General features: G+C 33.2%; 1 protein-coding gene across 1 annotated transcript in view; it reads left to right on the top strand.

Annotated features, from left to right (window-relative positions):
- The first annotated feature begins 1336 nt into the window (after positions 1-1336).
- The window catches only part of LOC147063482 (uncharacterized), a 275530-nt gene continuing 252046 nt past the window's right edge, over positions 1337-24820 (top strand). The window contains exon 1 of the mRNA XM_085959679.1: positions 1337-1836. The gene's annotated coding sequence lies outside the window, so the exon portion shown is untranslated. The remainder of the gene's footprint in view (positions 1837-24820) is intronic.

The following is a 24820-nucleotide window of genomic DNA, read 5'->3' as shown; positions in this document are numbered from 1 at the left end:
ATCCACTGCTATATGAAGGCCTCTTCAAGCTGCTTCCACTTCTCTCGGTCCTGTGCGTTGCGTTGCCACGCACTTCCGCAGAACTTCATTTCATCGATCCATTGGCCTCTAGATCTACCTTGCGGACGTTTTGTACTACTGGATGAATAAAATTGTCCAACGATTTCTCTTCTTCGAGCCATGTGTCCAGCCCATCTCCATTTGAGGCTTTTAATGAACTCTATTACATCGCAAACCCTTGTCGGCTTCCTTATCCACTCATTCTTCTTTTGGTTCTTTCGCGTTATGCCCAGCATGCACCTCTCCATACCACGTTGTGCTACTCTAAGTTTCTGGATCTCTCTTTTACTTAAGGTCCATGTTTCACACGCATATGTGAAGACGGGAAGCACACACTGGTTGAACATTTTGCGCTTTAGGCACAGTGGAAGGTCACTTTTGAAGACATTATTCAGGCGTAATCATGGTGTAATTAAGTACCTATATTATGTGAAAAAAAAGGCATAGACAGAAAAAAAATCGATGTATAAAATGTCCATATCCTAATATAATATATTTTTAAATTCGAGTTATGACAATAATTTTATTATTTACAATGTCTACGTTATCAAAACAATAATAATTATTTTATTGGATAAATTAAAAATTTTATGCCGGATTCCTGCAAATAGACATCTATCTGCGAATGCTACAACTATTTTCTCAATTCTTGACGAACTCTAGCGGGGAATGTCAAAAGTAACACGATGCGGAAATCTACTTATCACAGAACATTTTGTGAAAATTCTGCCTGCAAATAACCGTAGACGATGGAAAATTTATTAGCACTTTGTACACAAGATTTTCAATCGTATTTAATATATCCAATAATATGGGTACTTATTTTCAAACAAAATACCCATAAAAATGTGATAACGGTAAACGGTGCCTAATCTACTCTTGATTTTAGCACTATTTTATTACATAGTATCGAAAGCGGCTTTTTAGTATGTAGGTACTTAGGTAGGTACCTAGTATTTTTTTTTGAAGAAATTGTGGCAAAAAAAATTGCTGGCACACATAAAATATCATTTAAAATAAGATTGGTAAATGAAAATTTTCATTTCAATACCTAATGAAATAGATAATGCTTTCCTTGCCTTTTTACAGTAACGTGATTAAAATAATATTAATTGTCACACAAAGTTATAAGCGATCACCGAAAAAGATTTTTTAAACAATAATATTGCACTTATTTTTATATAAACAGCCTTCAAAATTTTAAAGAATGAATAATTTTCAATATTATTTTTGTAATACTTAATCGGCCGGCAGAGGGAGCTCTGTTAGTTTTTGAGGAATTGAAAAATTCAGTCGAGTGCGTGTTATCGTTGAGGTGGTTGCTGTTACATTTGACAGTACTGTCCGCCATATTCATTTTCAAATGTATAAAATTAACTAAATAACATCAGCTGTCACATGAAAATCTTTATCGGCAGTAGTGCATAAGTGTTTGTGCTTCAAAAGTTAAACATATGTTTTAACACCATGTCATTATTTGACAGTGAAGTTGACGTGTAAAAAATACGTATTCATAACCTCGCCCGTTCTGATTGCAATAGTTAGCTGTTAGCAGATTCGATATGTAAACACACCTTTCATGTTTGCTATAATGAATATTTTTGTCCAGTGCTCTATAATTCCTTGAGAATCGCTAATTGATTTCAAAGTGCGTCGATGGCTTGCCATCGTAAGTGAAATATTATATACTACGAATTATCTGTAGTAAAGCTGACGTTTTGACTTTGCGATAAAAACAAGGGACCTAAATTATTGGATGGCGAAATAATCTCGAAGGTAAAATTATTACTTCTTTGCAAAAATTGATGTACCTACTTAATATTAAATTACTTATATTTGGTTTATATTTCAACAATCTACCTAGTCATTACGGTAATGGATGTATACTTAATGTATACTTTTTATTATTTGAATTGAAACCTTTTACAAAAAGTTTAGTAAAGAAACGTTTCTCATTTTCTTAGCAATAACCACAATAAACCATTATAATATTATGAAGTAGATATTGTGTAAACACTGCTTATTGCCCAATAACGAATGTGTTGTCCTTTCGTAATAACTAATTCGGTTTTTTATGGCACATGCATAAATTTACTAATAACCAAGAAATACCGAATATGCTATAGACATTTTGATTATTACGAAATTTCCAGTATATTACCAAAATATTGTAATTTTATTCTAAAGTTGAATTCATAGGATTATACAAAATAATATATTGTGTACTTTGGTTGAATTGTACTTGGAAAAAAATATTTATAGGTAGGTACCTATTTTATGTAACTACTTAACATAAGGTATTCTAGGTAGTACTTACCTAAAATAATATTTCGTTTTATTTTGCATAATAAATCGTTTATGCAAATGTTGGAAGTTTTTTAAAAACTATAGTGTGTAAGAATTATAATTAACGGTCGTTTATTGTTAATAAAGTGTACATACCTACCTAATGTTATAAAAATGTATTTATTTTATAAAGAATTTACCTAGTTTCCGTGGTAGGTACTTTGATCCCTAATCTTACTTAAATCTTGCACATTTTTATATCAAATAGATAGCTAGTTTTTTGATGCTATATTAATTAAAATAGTCAAATAATATTTATATGCAAACATACTTCCCATAGTTGTGTCTGCAATGGCAGCTTTAGATACGTTGTAGTCCGATGTTTCTGACAGGTTTGGAGACCCGCTTGTGTATGCATGAAAAAGTGTGCACAATTTTATCGGATCGCCCATAGCAAACCAAAACTATTATGGCTTGGTTTCGCGGGATTTAATTGAATTTTAAAAACATACATCATCGCTGTAAATTGTAGCTTAGTGCTTAGTTCACTGAAAACAAAAATACGCATGATTGATAAAGTTTAGTGTGCACTATTTATGTCGGATCTTGACAGCCTACCTCCACCCTAAGCCACTGCCATATATATAGGTAAATCATAAGCGATTCGCGCGTGTATAGGAATTATTATTTACTAATATTTAATAATGCTACTAATTCCCCGCTCTTTTACGTACATATGCCAACCCCGCTGCCGTCCTTTACGTATTATACAGAATTGTGAATGACCATGAACAAACAATAATGTTTCCAGTATTCAATATCATCATTGGTTTTGGTTATTAATTAGGACAAAAACTACTAAGTAAGCTCCTTCAATAAATAACTAGATTTGCCATAGTACGTCAGGATTTTTGAACTCGCTAAACCTGTCTGTTACATTTTAGGGACACGGAAAGCCGCAGTTTTAAAAACTTTTTATCCTGTGGATCATTTTTATGGAAACACACTACGACCGAATGCGGGTTTCTGTAGTGGCAGAACCCGCAGAAATGCTGAAAGGACTTATCTTTTTCTATCTGAGAAAATAAAGTCAAATGTGCAATCTTTTATTGTTAAGAACTCCAAGGAAAAGGGGTTTCATTTGGAATTAAATTAGTGATTTGAAAGACTTATAACACTGTAGTCGTACAAATTACATGTGAGAATGTATGGACCCCAAATCTATAATTTTGCTTATCATTCATCCTCTTTGGAACTTTCCAATTGAATTTGGATAGGTACATCGTTTTTATGCCTTTGGGAATAGGTACGTCTTCTCGTAGACTATATCGTCGTTCAAAACGTCAATATTACAACCAATCCGTGTAACAACAATAATATATTATATGCGTCTACTTAAGTATCTAATCAAAAATGTACATGTGATTTTTATCGTAAAAACGTTTTTATTATTTCTAAACATTTTAGATTGACTGTCTATTCAGGTGAAATAATAGTTGATGCTCGATCACAAAAAATATTGAAATCGGTACCTACATAATAATATTATATCGACAGCTCACGATTCAATGCTGCTGGCACAGAATTTATTATTGACTACTATTCAAAATATAGCCTGCATAAATAAGTATGTATAATGTGTGTCGAAGCTTCACAGAAACACAAAAATCGCAGAATTTTGAGATACTTCTTCGAATATTTGCTACGCGAATGAAACAAAACAAATATTCAATAAATTAAACGAAATATGATTCTTCTAAAGATAATACATATTTTCGTTAATATTATTTTGAATTGACATTTAGTTATCAAAAATGATCCGAGGCTTTTTCAAAGTCATGTCAAAACGAAATATCAAATTTTTGCTTCGAAATAATAAAGTATGTAATATAAACGAATCAGAAATTAGATAGTCAGATACTTTTGACGTGTTACGTTAATTCTGCGTCACATTTTTTCATGCATTTGATTTGAGTTACTCCATCTCAACCCGGCATGTACAGTTGCGTTTTGCGCACGGCCGCGTTCCATGACGCTATAAACGTGTCAGAATGAAAAGATTTTAGTGCCACATTTCCTTGTCCCGAAACGAAGCTGCACGCGACTGCTGCACCCATGCAACTTGGTGGTTAAGGGGGGACATGCTCGTCGAAGGTCAAAATTGAGTTTTTATTGTATTTTTAAACCATGATTCTGGACACTCCTTAAACTTTGTAGATAATCTATTTATATAATTTTGAAGCCTTATTATCCTTTATAGTTATTTTGAACATTTTAAGACTGCATAAAGTATTTTTGTTACATAAAATAGTATTCTTTTAAACCTCTAGCTCTAATGTTTTAGAATATAGTCATATTTCGGTACATATCTGTGCAGCGGTGTTACGATTTTTTACATTTATTAATTTTTAAACGCATTTATGAAACCATTAGTATAATTTATTACGAGATAATTTTTGTAAAATATTCACGATAAAAAATTATATTGATAATCTCTGTGATCCCAAATTTGACAAGAATTAGGCATTTTATTATTCAAAAAATCGGCAAGATTAACACATTTGAAGATGATTTTAAAGATATTTATTATAAGCTATGTCTTTGATCATTCAAGTGTGATAAACATCTTATGAATAATGATTGCTTTATAATAATTATTGACCTAAGAATAAGGTAGTGTTTTTTTGAAATATGCCATTTCTTTTGTCATTCTCTAGTGGTTAAGCTACAACATACGGCCGTAGCCATAAATTGACAAACTATAATTAAAGTAAAGAGTAAAATTATGTTAACGCGCGTGTTTGAACATGTACCTAACTGAATTTTTTTTTATTTTTTTTTAAACGGTACATGTTCAAACACGCGCGTCAATATCATTTTACTCCATACTTCAATTATAGTTTGTCAATTTATGGCTACGGCCGTATGTTGTAGCTTAACCACTGGGGAATGACAAAAGAAATGGCGTATTTCAAAAAAACACTACCTTATTCTTAGGTCAATAATTATTATAAAGCAATCATTATTCATAAGACGTTTATCACTCTTGAATGGTCAAAGACATAGCTTATAATAAGTATCTTTAAAATTATCTTCAAATGTGTTAATCTTGCCGATTTTTTGAATAATAAAATGCCTAATTCTTGTCAAATTTGGTATCACAGAGATTATCAATATAATTTTTTATCGTGAATATTTTACAAAAATTATCTCGTAATAAATTATACTAATGGTTTTATTAATGCGTTTAAAAATTAATAAATGTAAAAAAATTTAACACCGCTGCACAGTTATGTACCGAAATATGACTATATTCTAAAACATTAGAGCGAGAGGTTTAAAAGAATACTATTTTATGTAACAAAAATACTTTATGCAGTCATCAAATGTTCAAAATAACTATAAAGGATAATAAGGCTTTAAAATTATATAAATAGATTATCTACAACGTTTAAGGAGTGTCCATAGTCATGGTTTGAAAATACAATAAAAACTCAATTTTGACCTTCGACGAGCATGTCCCCCCTTAAAGAAAGAGTTTAAGAAATCTTGACTTTCTCTGCCGTCATTTATCTTTAGTGACAATATATTATGTATATTTTAATCTGTAGCCATGTACTGAAACTCAACCGAAACAGATGAGTCAGGTGTTAAAAGTGATGAATGTAAGGAGGGATAAAATTACGAAAATATTGCTAAAATAGATATTTCTGTTCGCAGTCGAAAAAAAAGCATTGCAAAATAAATTTGCTTGAAAATATCGATTAAAACTGTGATTAGTTTAGATTTGGTAGATGACAAATTATGATTTATGAAACGAAATGATATCTTGCTGCTCTGCATAGGTACTCACATTTTTATAGCCGGAGATTACGAATCATTTCGATATTAATGAACAGTCTTAAGCTTAAGTATATATCTAAAAGTAGTAGGTAGTTCAAGTGCTTGACTCTTATTAAAGCTTTTTGAATACGAAAATAATAATTAAGTTTGTACCTTTGATTAAAACTCTAGGTACCTACGCAATGGCGGTTTACGACATTTTGGAAGCAACAGACTAAAACTATTTTAAGGAGTCATGGTGAAATGGCTTAAAACTAGAGCGTTGGAGCGGAGCTCAGAGGAGGAGCACTGTAGCAATGGGATTTTACCCGGAGCACCGAAAATTTGTAGAGCTCACTGCTCCGGATGTTTTTTTATTATTAAATTTTCGTCCTAAAATCCAATGAAAATAGTATATTTTGACACTTTGCAACACTGGAATTATTTGAAATATGGCAACACTCTCTAGTGATAAATAGCCTCACTTTTTGACAGAAGAGGCAAATAATGAGAGATGATTTACTGTCGGAAATTTTGTTTTAATAGAATTAATAGTGATAATAATGATTATTTTAAAACTACTTATATATATATATATATATATTGTTTTTTTTTAATATTTGTATACATAGTACTTATTAATTTGTTTTACCCGGAGCGGAGCAGACCCTGGAGCGGAGCTGGAGGGGAGCAACTCAAAAAAAAGTCCGCTCCAACGCTCTTCTTAAAACTAAGCAGTAGGTACCTTCCTACAGTACATATTATTAGTGGCGGCTCTTCTACTTTCTTTGTGGTGGGGTTTAGCCATTACTTATTAAATATACATACCTACCTACTTTCTCATAATATTATACATTATGTACCAAGCTACTTATAATAAATGATTTTATGAATGAGGAAATAATAAGCATACACTTACCCATTATCAGTAAAGTTTTGAACAACGAAATACAGCGAGCGTTTTTACTCACCTAGGGGTTATTTGATTCGCTCCCAATTTTTTGTAGAACGAGATTTGTACCGCGGTGACGGGCTGGGACTGAGTGACCCCGGTCATCGAAAAATATACGCCATAGATTTCTTAATTTGTACATAGGTGTCACCGTGAAGTAGGGCGTACTTAATTTAATTAATTACTTTGATACCACATAATCGTCATTATGTTATTACACAATTTAGAATCATTGCTCTATTTATTTGTATAATAATAATAAATATCTCTATAAAATTGGGACGGGTTTAGTTGGATAATAGTTCATTTAAACATTTAATTAAGTAGGTATATAATGACAATGATAAAAATTAGGATGTGTATTTTTGACATAATAACGATGTGGGGATGGTCCCTACGAGCCCTTAAGGTAGAGCCGACCCTGCATATTATTTTATCCGCGTACTTTAAAATCGGTGACCTTTATAAACGTTCTCAAAATACGACCTTTCAGTGGAAATTGTTTCGATCTAATAATCTCTTAACCTTTCAAAGAAAATCTATCCAGTCATATACTCTTATTATGGAAACATCGATTCAAAAATAGATTTTAATCGCACATCCCTATGATTCCGTCACTTGACTTTGAAACCCACGCGACTTCTGTAGTTAAACTTCTTCACTTTGTTGGTTTCCTATCTTCAGTATTTTGTGACGTCGTCATTAATCCAACACTCGTCTTTCATAAATAAACTCACGTGGCGTGTATGTTGCACGTGCTCTTTTGTTCCTCTCGTTTACTTCAAGTCGGTAGACACTTATTCATAATTTTCCGTAATACCTACAGCGCCTCAGACTTATTATATCATGTATTACGTATATATGAAACGGCTTAAATATTACTATGGTTACAAATACTTTGGAGTATACAGAAAAAGGCAAGCACAAGGGCTGATGATAAAGTGCGAGCGAGAACACATTAAGCAAGCAATGCATTTGAATGTTTTAGTTTAAATGATCATTTTCACAGTATGATAGTGAAGCTAATAAACTACTGTTTGCCTTATAGGTGATGAGGCAAATACTCTAGTCCTATGTAGTGCGTTTTTATTATTTTTAATGAATTTATAGACATAGATGTACTATGCTGTATTGAAATTTACTTACCGTTCTGAACTTACTGTTTTATTTCTCCTACCATTAGCTGAAGAATGTTCCAATATCGACCACATGATACAAAATACAACATGGTTAATATTTACGGACTTTTGGTATTTTAAAGAAATTGTTTACTCTTTTCTACTTTAGTGATTATTTTTCAAAACTGGACATATCCACTATTCACTCCTCAGAGATAAATGAACTTTTCAAATAAAAAACACAGCGATAACACGCACGCGACAAAAACCAAACTGTCAGATTGTATGACAACATACTTGGTAACGTGACTCAATACAGTCCCGCCATTAGCTGAAAGTGACATGTCTCATTTCGAATGTGAACAACGTTGGACGTGTCCCTATTTGAATGTCAACCTATTTTTTGAAACCTCTTTTCAATATGAAATTGGTGTTTTGTGGCTGTTTTTGAAAGTCAACTAAGTGTGTATGGAGGTTATAGAATGATATTCCGATAATAACTCATTTTCGGAATATATGGACATGTCCAATTTTGAAAGTTAACCCTGACTTGTTTAGCAGGCTTCATTTGTTTACTTGCTGTATTTTCTTCACGCATCATATTCGCATGTAGCGGCGCCAAAATGCCCGTCTTTCAGTTGGTTCTTGTGCCGCTGCCAAATCGTTTTCGGCAAAATTTTCACAGGCAGATTCTCACTCCGATCGTTTGCCCTGATCGTTAAATATTATTTTATACTAAATAAAAATAAAATAATTCATATTTTTCGCTCACGGTGACGTCTGAAACGGGCCTTATGAACTTTTAGCATTACGCCACTTAACTGCAATTTTTGAACGTTTTTACTGTGGTTTAAATTGATTGCCACAGCATAGCTAATATTTTGGAAGTTGACGCATTACAACGTGACGCCATGTTTTTAGGTTGTGACTTAATAAGGGCAAAGTATTAAGAACAAGAAATACAAAGCCCCCTGAATGTCCTCAAATATTACTAATATAAATGCGCGTTCCGTTTACGTGACACTCTTTAATACAATAATAATTATGATAAATATTTAAAATTACATTATGTTGTGTCTGTTATTGAGAATTTTGGTTTCCAAGACTGACATAGCTTAGGAATTAGTAGTGAAAAGTAATTAATACTACACATAACAAAATATATATACTTCCAAACCTTATACTTACTTATATATATTTTTAAGTAATAAAAAAGTGAACATAATAGCGCCTATACACGTGCATGGATTTACTTGCACCAATAGTGTGAATTTAAACTATCGCGATAATAACTGTTCACACGTAAAAGTTCTGACTGTCTCGCCAATCTCATTCTTCAACAGTAAGCGAGAAGCGATGTTATCATTGTTTGGTACTATTTGACAGGACAGGGTTAACCTCGAAACGAGTCTCTGCGCGGTGTAGTTCGTTTGTTTTACCGGCAGGTTCGCTACTATCGTTCTATTGCACTTTGGGTTTTGAGTAGAAGGTTTTCTTCAACATTTTTTTATACAAGTCTTTAAATCATTTTGGAATCATACATATGTAGTAAATATATTCTGTATGCTTATACATTGATTTATGTTTATATGTCTGAAGTAGAAACATGTTCTGTTTTTAATATATTAAGAATCTGTTTGGAATGAAGTCCGACTACAGAGCAAATATTTACACCTCAATCTGAGAGATCTGATGAAAGCATGATATTGTAATCGTCATTGGCATTTAAAAAACATGGACAAAGATAATACCTATGCCATACGTTTTATGGAAAAAATAGAAAAAAACAGAATCGGATTCATATGATAATAAAGTTTGCTGATTTTAGTGAAGTCATGTGAGCTCGCGAGGTGACAATAAATTGTCAACTTTAAATGGTAGGTAACATAATATTATAAACCTGTTTAACGGCCATCCATGTTGTATTCGCAAGTTGTTTTTGGTGAATTCTATTTCGGGTGTGCCCAAATATTGCATACATAATATTATTGAAGAAGTCGCGGTTGCTTGTATCTTCGCGCCCATCGTGTTATACGCGTAAAATAATTTAATCTATAATACTTACTAATTATTTGCACCTTCACACTGTTTATAATTTCACGCCTACTATTTGGATTCGTGTTGATATAATAAACTATAATATATCCTCGTAGTAAACATTTTATGATGGGGTTTAATCAGTGACATCATTTGGTGGTAGGCAGACCATTCGTTGCATAAGGGCGGTATGTGACGCAAACGATATTGTCGTTGCATTAGAAAGTATCGTCATTTTAGTTTAAAAAATGATTGAAGCATAAAAGATCCTGACGACACAACTACAGTTGAATTGTAATAACCATTCTAATACATATTATCACAAGAGTACTTTCAATACCACATACTTCCACGTACCTAAAACCATCCCTGTTTGAGAGTAGTTTTCATGGAAATGTTCTAATTCTCGGTAAATAAACGTTGTTGTGTTTGTCAATTTAAAGATTTTTTAGTGTACGTATTATTGTATGTTTAAGACCTAAACTAAAATAAGTAACTACCGAACTTAACTAACCTAACGAATTTGAAAAAAAATTGAAACTAAAAATGAAAGAGGATGGCGTTCAAAGTCTACTTAAGGGCGGCACTTTGCCTAGGTACGTCACTGATTATAAATTGTGTCGATCAAATTCGTATATTTCCACTATTTTTTTTAAAAGATTTTTTTGGCTTTTGATTCTTACATATCAAAGGAATATTCTATGTGCAGATTAAACGAACCAATGTCAGTATTTTTCATTCAAATAGTTTTTTCATTAGTGCCAAAGTCCAAGTTATGTGCGAATCACAGTATCTTTAAATCAGTGGTGCACAACCTATTTGAAAGATGGGCCAATTTACCCAACCAGTGGATAGTAAGTACTAAATGAGACATACTTTTTATTATTTTTTAATAGTTACATATCAGCTAACACAACACTCCAAACGCTACATTGCGTGCATACGTATTTGCACGATAGATACTTAGATAGTATATCGGAAATTAGAATTTTGTCGTATTCAATGGAAAATTTGGTGAAGTACCTACTTGATATTTCGGGCCGTAGAAAATGGCATTTTCGGCCGCATGCGGTCAACGGGCCGCGGTTTGTGCATCACTGCTTTAAGTCCATTTAAGGCCATGCATTAGTTGAGGCACGGTCTAAAAAGATCGTTGCTAGGCGATGCGCGGATTGCGGGTGGCGGGTGAAAATGACGCCTGTCAAACGAAATATTATTTGTCATATAAATCCAACATACGTCCATTTTATGTTCTGTTTATTGTTCTATTAGTAACAATAATAATATATTCATTGACATGTTTTCTTTTTAAAGTAAATGGGTAACGTTTTTAGTCATCTTTACACGATTTTAGAATTAATTGACCCGTCGCCATCACGCAGCAAAGTGACGTGTTCCTGGGTCAACATTCTCTCACTGAATGGCAGCGAGTCCAAAATTTCGTCGCGCGTACAGTTGAAAATTATTTGGCGTTTCACTGATGCGTCACCTTAAATAAAGTCAATCATAAGTCAACTTGTGGCCCTGCCGCCATTTTATTTTCGCAGTGAAAATAAAATACAGTTAAGTATATCTTTTTTACAAAATTGCTAATGTTACTGGATATTGTTTCATACTTACGGAAGATCACATGTTTTGTATCAAATATGCGTCCACAGTAAAGACCTGTATTATTTTTATGCACAATATTATAAATATAACCCAAAATTTGCTGATTTGTTAAACAATTGTATAGATAATATATTTATTAATTTACTTATATAAAAAAAAATGAATTCTAATTTCTACTCTTAATGTAAGTAGGTATGGTCGAACGGTAATGTCTCGGCTTTTGATGTCTTGGGTCCCGAGAATGGACCTAATAGGTTTACCAAGTGGTTAACATTCATTTCTCGTAAAAACCAAAATCTCTTAATTCAGGCCCATAATTATGATCCTCTTAGAATCCAACATGATAATGTGATGTAGTAAGTTCGGGTATATATAGCTATTTCCCATTAATGTGGATTCATCGGTTTTCGCAGTTATCGCCTGAATAAATCGTCCAATGTAGCTATCAATAATTTAGGTGAGATTGTATCACCTTGCTGGATTCCTTTGCTGTGGTAGTTGCTATATAAAGCAAATCATGCAATAGTGAAATGTGATAAGTATCGCCAAAAGTTTGAAATAAAAATGAGTTGTAGGTATATAAGTTTTTACGACTGGAGAGTCACTGAAGAAATTAGGTCATCCAATCGGACTTATATGTGGGGTCTTCTAAAAGCCGATGGATTAATCAATTGATTTATATAACGAATAACGCAATTATTATAACGTCTTATGAACGGATTTACGAGATGTTGCCTTTGGAATTTCTTATCGACAAAGCTGATTTTAATACTGTTATACTCCTGGGGGAGACGTCGGTGTGGATGTTTATTAAACATTTTATTCAGCAATATCTCACGACAACATCTAATAATGATGATACCAGTTACAAGGCAATGAACGACATGGTCTGTCGACTAGTTTTCCGTAGAAATAAAACGTATTGCGAAGCTCGAGCCGGTACTAGAAGTGCCAATCAGTTAGACTGCGGTTTCTAAAACAACTCTCCTGTGTCGCGGCCAGTCATACTATAGTGGTTTTGGCCTACAACACTCGCTTTTTAGTTATACTCTATTCGCAAATCAAGTGGCAGATAATTATTAAGGTAAGGTGCATTGGGGTAATTCCGAATATGGGTATATTCCGAAAGTTCAAAAATTCTACCAATCGAAGCGATATTTTCCTATTGGCAACATTAAGTCTAGAAGCCATATTCATTGTGATCGCTTCGTAAGTCGTCGCTAGTCGCTAGTGTCAACAATGCGTGCATACCATCAAGTTTTTTCGGAGAAGTGTTTTTCGCGCCATTTTTGCTGATTCGTAATTACCCCAACTTACATATCTCGGAATTCTGGTAAGTTATTTGAATAAGTGATTGCTTTTACGATAGATTATCGTTTTTTACGAATTCGTCAGAGGAGCACAACGTCCTAACTGTGTTTTTAATTTTATTTCGGAAATACCCCTTTGGGGTTATTCCGATACATATTCACTCCGCAATAGCCCACTTAACTTTTGTCATAGTAATTGGCAGTGATTCTCAATCTGTAAAGAAACTAAAATTATATCTAATTTAGATGTACATAATATACTTAATTAAATTAATATTAAAGTAAGTAAATTTAGCGTCCTCCTAATAAGAAGCTATCGCAGGCCCTATTATAATCTTGGGTATGTGCGGTAACGCCAGCCTTCACTTAACAGCATAACTAGTGTATCCGATATCATGAGCGAATATAGCAATGCTGATATTATAGATTATCTTGATTTTGAAGAATTGATGGATGAATACTCTGAAGATGATTGAAAAATATACAAGGAAGAACCGAGAAAAAACAAAAGATGTGAAATATGGTGAAAGTTTAACTGACGAAAAGATACTCACCAACAACGATTCAAATTCTCTCTGTACTAAGAGTAAAAGTGTTGGCAAAAAAAGTGAAGGTAAAGAAAATCAAGCGGATAAAACAGACAAAAAAAAACGAAGAGAAAAGACACATTGAAAGAGATGACAAAGACAACGTTGATGTTTTTACAAAAGGAAAAAATATGACAACTAGAGAAGACTCAAAAGAAAAAGACAAAGATGAACAACTGCTACTAAAACTGAAAAATAAAGATATAGTATACAAAACTCAAGAAAAGGACCCTGCCATGAAGGAAAATTACAAATTAAATGATTCAGTGCTTGTCAGATATTCAATCAGAAAAAATGGAGGTACTATATTGGGTTCATAGAAGAAATAATAAAACATGAGGAAACATACTTCTCTATCAACTTCTTAAAACTATGAGACCACAGCAGCAGCTAACCTTTATTACGACCAAAAGAAAAGATAGTGACAACGTTCCAGAGTCATTAATAGTGAAGAAGATAGATATACAAAAAAAGTGCTGATGAAATAGAATATTACTTATGTAATGATAAAGATAGAATTTAATTTGACTGATTGCGTACCAAACCAATAGATCATTATTATGTATATGTGAGGCTTTCAGACCAAGTCTTAAGCAATTCTGTTATATTTTTTTAACAGTGTAGCCCGCATTTTAGTTTTAGGTTTGCTAGCAGGAATAAATTATAAGTTTATGCCATAAAAGTAGATGAAAATGATTAAAAACACAAGTTCCGACTTTGATTTAACATTTTTAATGTTGACTAATTTAATTGTATGGGTATGAAGAAAGTTTATTTTGCTATGCAAAAAGCAGTAAGTAAACAAAAGATATCTTTATAAAAAATATTGTTCTATCAAGGTAGTCAAATAAGAATGTAGACTCAAATAAAAATTGATTGTTAAAATATCACCTTCTTTGATTTTCCTCGTCTTTATTTTAATGATTTAAGGTGGTAGGTACTTGTGTCATATTGGGATATTTTTTCTCATTATTTGTCACCGGTGGGAACAAAACTGGTAGTAACAACCGGGAATAAACCTACTCTGCTCCATCCCGTTCCACAATCCCTTTAATCCGAAGTCCTTAACTGAAATGTTGAGAACCACTATCTTTTTTTGGGGTAATTCCGAACTAATAGTATCAAAAGTTAGGGATTTTGGATACTATTAACAAAATTGATGATATTTTGTGTTAGGATTAATTACGGTCAAAAAAGAAAGGTAAACCTTCGGTCAAAGTGCAATAAAATCAACTTTTGAATAATTTCGGAATTACCCCAAGATAGTTCGTAATTTCCCCAATGCAAAAAAAAAATGACTCAATATTTCAAATCCTCAATTTAAAGAACCCAACTATATATTCAAGAATCTAATATATATTTATCATACATCTTTTCTTTAAGTACACCGAGGTAAAACAATAATGGCAGTAAATATAAAACACTTTGAATAATTAACCGAAATATATAACCTCTAGTCATCTCATAGAAATTTCTGTCGGAATTACCCCAATGCACCTTATTATTTTTGTTGTTTATTCTAACGAGCGATTTTGAATAGCTTTCGAACCTGCATACACTAGCGACAAAGTGTCTGCACTCTGCAGTCACTTTGCCCCCGGCGATGTACGAAATGTCACCACCAATATAAGTATTCGTGGTCGTTTTGGAAATGATTAGTGACGAACGCTCTAGAGACAACTTTCCCCTAGTGTGAACACTCTTAATAATTCACTTCTCAGACCTGTGGCAGTTTGCGAACAAATTTAGGTCGGAGTATACTAATTGTTTCTACACTGCTCTTCTTCTTACGTGCTGTAGTTTGATCACTTCCAATACTACCATAATACCAAAAATACTGTAAACATTTCGCCCCTAGTGTGCGCATGCTCTAACAGTTGGTCTCTATTTGACATTTTCCGTGTCCATAACAAATTTATCCATGATTTTATAGTGATTGATTTTCAATTAAGATAATAAGTGTACCTTATAACAAGTTATGTTTTATTGAAACTGGTAGACATTGAATTTGTAATTAAATATACGGTTTTGTGATTACTAAACTTATCTATGTTATAAATGTTCTTTTTAATGTCGGTTATCCAATAGATACAGGGTATCGGTCCAGAATATGGCAACACCGTTTTCCTTAGCTTGTAGGATCTCATTGAAATTTGCAGTTTAGTGAGAATGCCTTGCTAGAAAGCAGATGTTCCATGCTTTGCTTTTCGCCTCATTTGCAGGCTTTGCCAGTATAGATCGCATTTTTTACAATGCTTTCTTTGGGACGACCTTCCATAGTTCTCAGTCTGTAAAGGGCTTTTCATGTTTGCTTTTTTGAGACTGGAGACGCTCTGCTGACCTATTAAACAACCTTCGAGATGCTCAGAGGCTAAGTTTGCATCCCATTCTGGAAGTGGGTTTTCTTCAGATATGTAATGAAAGAACGAATGTTAATGCTCTGGCAATGATTCTACTTTGGCTCCAGTATAAGCGAATTAGCCTACGCAAATACAGATCAGTGTAGGTACACATGATAAAAAGTCAACAGAGGGGATCCAACAAACCAAACAGGACACTGGCACAAAACAGATCACCATCATCCAGAAACTAAAAGAGATCATATCTTACAAGAAAACACACTTTATAATTATTGTCTACAATTCAAAGTGGATCTTGGTCACCGAAGAGGTTTGGTCACAGATTAAACTAACGTAAAGCTGACTTATATTTAGACAAATTACTCGTACATTAAACCACTGACCATACGCCCTTGTTCCACCTACCAGGACCTCTGCGGGAAGGCAGATATGAAAGAAGAAGAATTTTGCAACCAACTGAGATTTACCCTTATTAAATCCCCCACACCGATATGAGCAGGGATTCAATTTTAATTAATTTATTTTTACATATTGTGGACATTTTAAATTATAAGTTCAAGACGTTCACAACATGACATAAAATTATAAAGAAGAAAGAAAAACAAAAGTAATAAAGGGGATAAAAATGAAAATAAAAAAAGAGAACATAATAATATAAACATGCAAAAGCAGTGAAAATACAATTATACATATAAGTATAATATATAAATTCAAAGAAATACACCGAGCTTGTTTAGGAGACCCTATTTTAAGAATTTATAAAATAGCGTCCACCCAAACTCACCCTCACGCAAGTAGAATATATCAACACCCGAAGCAATTTGGTTGAACATAGTTATCGCCCTCCCAACTGGCATTACCAGTGGAAGGTTGGTTCTGCACCTCGGAAGAATAAACAACTGATGGTCTCTATTTCTAAGATAGTTGTCGGGGACACTCTGTTCAACACTGCCCAGAATGGCAGAGTTCTGAGAGGGATGAGCATATTCTATCACGTCATCGATTCAGATGAGGGATAAGTAGATACGTAGATCACATTTAGTTGGTTTATGTTTACATAGAAGTCATTATTGTTTTTTTTCTTGTGCGTCAATTAAATGTGGTTTTCTTTTAATTTTCCGTTTATAATTTCCCCAGTTATCTGTCCAGATACCGTCTCGAGACCATGTTGTATTATTTTCAATTTCCACTTTTTTCTGTCCATCTTATCTTTTCTCCAAAAACAATAATTGACTCCAGTCTTTTCTCGCAAATCGACGGATGTTTGAATGAAATTAAAGATCAAATAATAGAAAAAGACGAATAAGAGCCGCCTTGTAAGACAATAAGCAGTAGAAGCAAAATAAGATTAATTCTTACAAAACAACAACTTAATTTTGCATGCATTTTGTGTGCAGCATGCAAAATTGATCGCTTTCGAAAAGTATCGCATTCTTCGTTTTGCCTTTACATGTAATTTTTTAAACAAGCACACACCGGTGTGATTACCTATAGTTTGTTATGCTAGACTGGCCAGCGGATTTTGTGTCAAGAGGATGTGATCTAATGATATCTAAACCAGCGTTACCTGTTTGCGTTTCAAGTTCTTTAGGTGAGCGGCGTTCTGTTGAGTTTTCCGTAGGCCGCCATTGGGAGGCGCTTACGAACGAAAGAGACGCAGGCGATTTTGTCGGTGGAATCTTAAAAAAATACTATTTGCTTACCATAGGATCGCTAATTAAAGTTTGATAGACAGAGACGGAAAGGTGCGTTTGGAAATGGAAACGATATGGAAAAATATTTTCATTTCTTGATATTATGTATAACGAGTTGTTTTTTTTGTATTGTTTTTGCTGATTTTAGTAAAACGCGTATTGTTATTTAGTAACCAAATAGCTTGAACTATAATAGAGGAGGCATTACCGAGGCCGACTGTATTCAAGCCGTGGCACTGAATACGAATTACGATGGTAGTGCGAGTTATTGATTATCTTAGAATTGAATGCCGGTAACGTGTTCGCAATAAAAATGAAGATTTCCGATTTCATATTCCGTTTAAATTATGTATTAACATTTATTTCAATATGCAACAATAATCATTTTCTATAAACAGTTGTACCATTTTGAAGTATGAGCGATAAATAACAGCTTACACTACCATCGAAGTTTACAGTAAGTACCGTGTCACAACATTAGTCGACCTTGGGCATTACGAACATTTAGTATTACAGTACTTGATGTCATTATTCTGGAACATTTGAAGTGTGGTTGAATTGGCAGTTACAGAAAAAATAATATTTTGTAATTACTTATAATTCATAAGATTTGGGAATGTGACCATTCTTTATTGAACATAAATAATTTAGAAACACCTAGAAATATACATACTTACTCATTGAAAAATCCTGAAAAATAATTAAGTATTACACTTAAGTAAATAGAAAGGAATTTAAAAAAATAAATATACTTAAATCTATCAAAAAACTTGATCAAATATATTTTAGTAGGTACTTACTTATGATCACAAAATAAAATAATGAGATCCTTTAACGAATTCATATTTTTGTAACGTTACTTTTTTAAATTCTAAGTTTATCTTTGACTACTTTTTAATGATTTTACGAGTACATACCCATGTATTTATTATATGTGGCTTTCGTGACGGTTTTTATTTATTTATATCAACTTTAAAACGATACGTACAAATTCAGCACATCATTAAATAAAATGAAATGAATTCTTTCTAAAACTCATGGCTGAAAATGCTTGCATGTGTTTTCAAAGCTTCTGGTATGGCCAACTATTTATGTACCGCTGGTACCCGATCACTGATCCACATAATTTTGAATTAAGAAACTTCTTTAACTTGGTAAGTAATCCATCAATGTTCACAAATTAATAAAATAATATGTGGTGATTCTTTAGAAATAAATACATTGACACATTCGATATTTGAATAATGCAATCAAAACATTAATTGTATTGCAAACAAGTCTCGTTAATTGTTAACTCTTTATTGTATCTACACCCGCATATTTACTGATAAAATTCTTTTGCTCTGAAGCAAACAATGATTGGTTGTTTTGATTTAACAGCTGCTGTCGTTGATAGTAAAATAAATAATACCTATGTACATATTCCAAGATATTAATTCAGTTGCAGCAGGTAATCCATACAATTATTACTGCTGACTAATTTATTAATGTAATTAATTGTTCACACGTTTTTGTGCTCACAATGACGCCACCTTTTAGTTAGGTGCATCTGCACCTAATATGCAAACCGTTTTATTATTCAAATCACCTCAGCGGAAAAAAAATAAACCTTGATTCGAATTGAAATTAATACAACTTTGTCATCGATTAGTCCAATATAATTACAATCGGTTATTGGCACGGGGATCGATTCTTCGTTTTAATATTTTTTTCTGTTTCATTGGTAGGTAAGTAAGTAAGTACCTACTTAACTATATTATTGCTAACACCCTAGTACTACATACCGTCTCTGTTCTGGCAGAACACACTAACTGGAGAATACTAGTTTTGAGTCATTTGACTTTGAAGTTGTTAAAAAGTTTTAAATAATGGTCTATCATGTGAGTTTATTAAGTAATCGTAAAAAGGATGACTTTAAAGTAAAGACTGTTTATTTATTAAGAAGGTTTCCAGACGGTAAAGTTTGAAATAAGGAACATTTTGGTACTAACTCAATATGTCATTTTTTGAATTAGTGTCTTCTGCCAGAACAGCGACGAATTACATTGTTCATATCTATAATAATACTTATGTATATCAAGTCTGTTCGTGAACAACATATTATTCTATCTGCGACAGAATATTAAAAAAAAATAAACATTTGTATCAAAGCAGCTCACTTAAATTATATAAATATCAGAGAAAAATACCAGGTGGCATTCTATCAACATTCTTGTCGATGCGCTCAATAATAATGTTTAAGTAATAATATTATTTTTTATATCACAAGCAAAGCAATAAGTACCTATAATATGCCTATAGGGCAGTGCTCCGCAACCTTTTCTCACCCACGGCACACCAAAGGTCTTCCGAGAATTCCACGGCACACCACACGTAAAACAATTTATTCATCAAAACATGGACCCCACATCCTGGCCAGGATCTTTGGCGGGCCCCCTACCTATCGTTAAGGTTAAAGACAGTGTGATACTTAGCGTTTTTCAAATGGTGTTCGAGGAAAAATATTGGTATTAATTGTATGTTAAGCCATTTTTTGTATTTATTGATACATCCACTTGAATTATGGTTAGCTGTCAGGTTGAGAACAATTTTATTATTTGTCGAGTATTGACATAATAATAAATTGTATCTTACAATTGTATGTTTTAAAATATTAATATCAGCGTAGTGAAATAGCGCCGCAGGCGACTTTTTTTTACTTTTCGAGCATAATTGTAATTTGTGTTTATCTCACTTATCTGGTTGACCTGCCACGCCGGCCTCCCCTGAGCCTGGGCCCCCAGAGAGCCCTGTCAGCTCCCCCTTGTAATACCCCCAATGGTGGTCTGGTAGGTCCTTTGGTACATTTGTAGAGATCCTTGTCTTAAAATTATTTGTGTTTTTTTTGGAAGCAATGTACCGCGGCACACCTAGCATAATCTCACGGCACACCGGTTGTGGAGCACTCCTATATGGCAACAATATTCATGCTAAAAAAACACGTCGGTTGGAAGACCGCTATAGATTGGTAGGTATCTATTTCGATAAAGCTGGTGTATTTTAGGTGAGTATAATCTTAAAATAGTTTTTTTTTTATTTAAGCCTGTTAGTGAAATGCATATTGGTACGTCACTAAGCGATTAAGCGCAGCACGTGTGAGAGGCACGCAACGTGGGTATTCTATGTATGCGATCGCACAACAAAGACGCTATAGTCTATTCGCTGTAAAAAGTCCGATAGCTAAATCGGACATGCTGTCCATGTCTTTTGACGTATGTATCATCGTTAAATAGTCCATTGCGTAGTTAACCTATTCGCTGCGTCCAACGGAACTGGTGCGTTGCCCATAAGGTGGCCATTAGTTATAATTAGCATGTTATTTAAATGTGGTAATTAAACATTAATTAAAAGGTCCACAGTGAAACTAAGAATTCACGACATTATCTTAATTACTTAATTAAGATGAGAGTATCAAAACACAGTCCAAAAATACTACAAATCAAAAATATAAACCGTTAAAATTAATATTCCAACGATGCTTGTAAAATTTTATAGATATCGTATTGATTAATATATGTTGATATCAAATCGAGTGCTTAAAGCAGACAACGTTATCTACAAAAAAGTGTTTTTTTTTTTTTTTTTTTGAGATAACGTTATTTTACATTTACGGCTACATGATAGTCAAACAACGTTATGTCAATCTTTTTTAATTTCTTATTAAATCATCAGTAAAGTTTAACGCTAACTACATACGTTACCCTTGTTTTCATATTTTTTTTAAACTATCCCTATAAATTTTAACATCATCATAAGCAAGATAAATGTACAATACACAATAAATTATAAAATATTAACATTAGGTTTTAAATAAACATTTCCCTTGTTGAGTTACAAGAATCTAAAATAACGATTTTTGGCTCTCCTGTAAAGTTGCACTTTTGTAGATAGTGTTGTTTGACACTAAGCCCTCGAAATACCACTTGGTGCTGCGCATAAGTATCGAGTATATAATATTTTGAAATTTAATTTTAAAATATACTGTGCGTATTTATTTAAAAGTGACAATATTGATTATATATTGTCAAGTACGATGCAATATTTACAAGCTTGCCATTTACAATACTTTTATTACGTAAAAAACCTTGCAATAAGTCTGATCTATATGCGGTGCACACCATTTCTTGAAGTGAAATAAAATAATGTATTATTTAACTGTCATGTCCATGTATTTATATTTAGCTCAGGGGTGACGCGGTGTCTGACAAATGATTTTTATACGGAATTTTATGTTGGGTATGTATTATTTAAAGTTAATACAAATTTATAATGGTAGGTAATTAATAATTATCGACTATGTGCGTCACCTGTTCATTGATATCTTAATTATCTAATAGTATTATGTATTAGTATGCTATTATTTTTATTTAATTATTGTGCAACATACATTGCCTTTAGGTACATACTCATGTACACAGTGTTGCAGATTGATTGTGACAGTCGCATAGTTTTTAGTTAAGCTGTACTCATGGATTCTTTTAAATTCTGGGTTTATGGACGCTAAACCAAGAGATGTCACGGAGACTTGAAGCTTTCGAGATGTGGCTGTCGCATCCTCAAAATTCCTTGGACTGACCGGGTGACAAAAATGTTGAAGTTCTCAATCGAACGGGGAAGGACCGAGAAGTTCTACGTAGTATCAAAACCAGGAAACTACAATCGGCAACATTATGAGAGGACAAAAATACAGCATTCCCCAACTTGTCATTCAAGGAAAGATCGATGGGAAGGGTAGCAGAGGACGGCGCCGCATTTCGTGGCTTAAGAACCTCCGTGATTGGTACGGGTGCAGCTCCACTGAACTGTTCCGGGTAGCAGACGACAAAGGTAAGATCGCCTTGATGGTGGCCGACCTCCGCTAGGGGATGGCACAATATGAAGAAGAATTACTTTGATTAGTTATAATCTGATGTTTCAAGTACCTACCCACCTATACAGGGAAGGATTGGCCCGTCAAGACACCTAGGGAAATCCCGGTAGGCCGATGATTCCCCAGTGCAAATTAACATGTTAATTATTCGTGAACAACGCTTGCCTAGATTCCAAATATATCATAGAACATTTTAAACTTTTGAATGAGATTTTCAATAATTATTCCCGGCGCATTTTGTATTTTGTATAAGTATTACATTTACCCATCCTTTCAATTTTCGACAATAGAATTCATTAATCTGTATCTTAAGATTTCTGTGTAATAAAATTTTGGGACAGTTACTTACCTAACCGTACCTAACCGAAATTTTACGGTACATGTTCAAACACGCGCGTTAACATCATTTTACTCCCTACTTCAATTATAGTTTGTCAATTTATGGCTACGGCCGTATGTTGTAGCTTAACCACTGGGGAATGCCAAAATAAATGGCGTATTTCAAAGAAACACTACCTCATTCTTAGGTCAATAATTATTATAAATCAATCATTATTCGTAGGATGTTTATCACACTTGAATGGTCAAAGACATAGCTTATAATGAGTATCTTTAGAATTATCTTCAAATGTGTTAATCTTGCCCGTTTTTTGAACAATAAAATGCATAATTCTTGTCAAATTTGGGATCACAGAGATTATCAATATATTTTTTATCGTAAATATTTCACTATAATAATGTCGATATAAATTATACTGATGGTTTTATAAATGCGTTTAAAAATTAATAAATGTAAAAAATCTCAACACCGCTGCACATTTATGTACTGAAATATGACTATATTCTAAAACATTAGAGCGAGAGGTTTAAAAGAATACTATTTAATGTAATAAAAATACTTTATGCAGTCATCAAATGTTTAAAATAAATATAAAAGATAATAAGGCTTCAAAATTATATAAATAGATTATCTACAACGTTTAAGGTATGTCCAGGATCATGTTTTGAAAATAGAAAAAAGCTCAATTTTGACTCACGCTGAGCACGTCCGCCCTTAACTAGGAAATTTTCCCTCCTCGTGTATCTGCGTTACAAGTATTTCCCATTAAAGCGTATACACAATATTTATGTTTTATGATAAAAAATGATATCTGGGTTTCAAGAAATTTAAAGGATAGCACAATGAAGAAATTTAGTTAGATTATTATCATTGTAGATTGTGGTCGAAAAGCTGTAAATTTTCTAACTCTATTCAACGATATTCCTTTCATTCACAGAAACGGATTCACTACTTGTAATATCCAAACCACACAAAGAATAAATTTTATTATGTATTTTCGTTCTACTGTTCGTAACTGATCTCTTCTAAAACTCATATTTTTATATATATTATTGATTATCGTGTAGGTATCGCAAATGCGAACGCGGTAGTAAATCTTTCTTAAGGTGGGTTCTGACGATTCGATTTTTGTTGAACGATTTCTCTTGATCAACTAAAATCGAATCAATTTTTATTCATACGTTTCCAGCAAATATCGAAAAGTTACAAATAAATGGCGGCAATTGCAGTAGGTCGTGCGTGTGCACTTTGTGTTTGTGAGTAATTGTACGAAGAATTAAGGCTATACCTCAGTTGAGGCATGGTCTAAAAAGATCGTAGCTAGGCGATACGCGGATTGCGGGTCGCGGGTGCGAAATATAATTTGTCATATAAATCCAACATGCGTCCATTTAATGTTCTGTTTATTTTTTTATTAGTAACAATAATAATATATTCATTGATATGATTTCCTTTTCAAGTAAATAGGTAACGTTTATAGTCATCTTTACACGATTTAAGAATTAATACCCCCGTCGCCATCACGAAACAAATTGACGTATTCACACCTCGACGTTCGCTCTCCGTCTGCCAGCGCATCCAAAATTTCGTCGCGCCTATAGTTGAAAATTATTTGCCGTTTCACTGAAGTATCGTCTTAGTAATAAAAGAAAAAATGTAGGTCGTGAAAAATATCGTGTTTTTCAGTTAGGATTTCAATTCTGAGAAGAAATAAACTAGGCGCTTTAGGGACCC

The sequence above is a fragment of the Rhyacophila brunnea genome, unplaced genomic scaffold, assembly GCF_057557595.1.
Source record: "Rhyacophila brunnea isolate RB1 unplaced genomic scaffold, BYU_Rbru_1.0 scaffold_9, whole genome shotgun sequence".
In the NCBI taxonomy this organism is placed as follows: Eukaryota; Metazoa; Arthropoda; class Insecta; order Trichoptera; family Rhyacophilidae; genus Rhyacophila; species Rhyacophila brunnea.
Note: the sequence above shows the minus strand (reverse complement) of the source record. Positions and strands in the feature narration are given on the sequence as shown.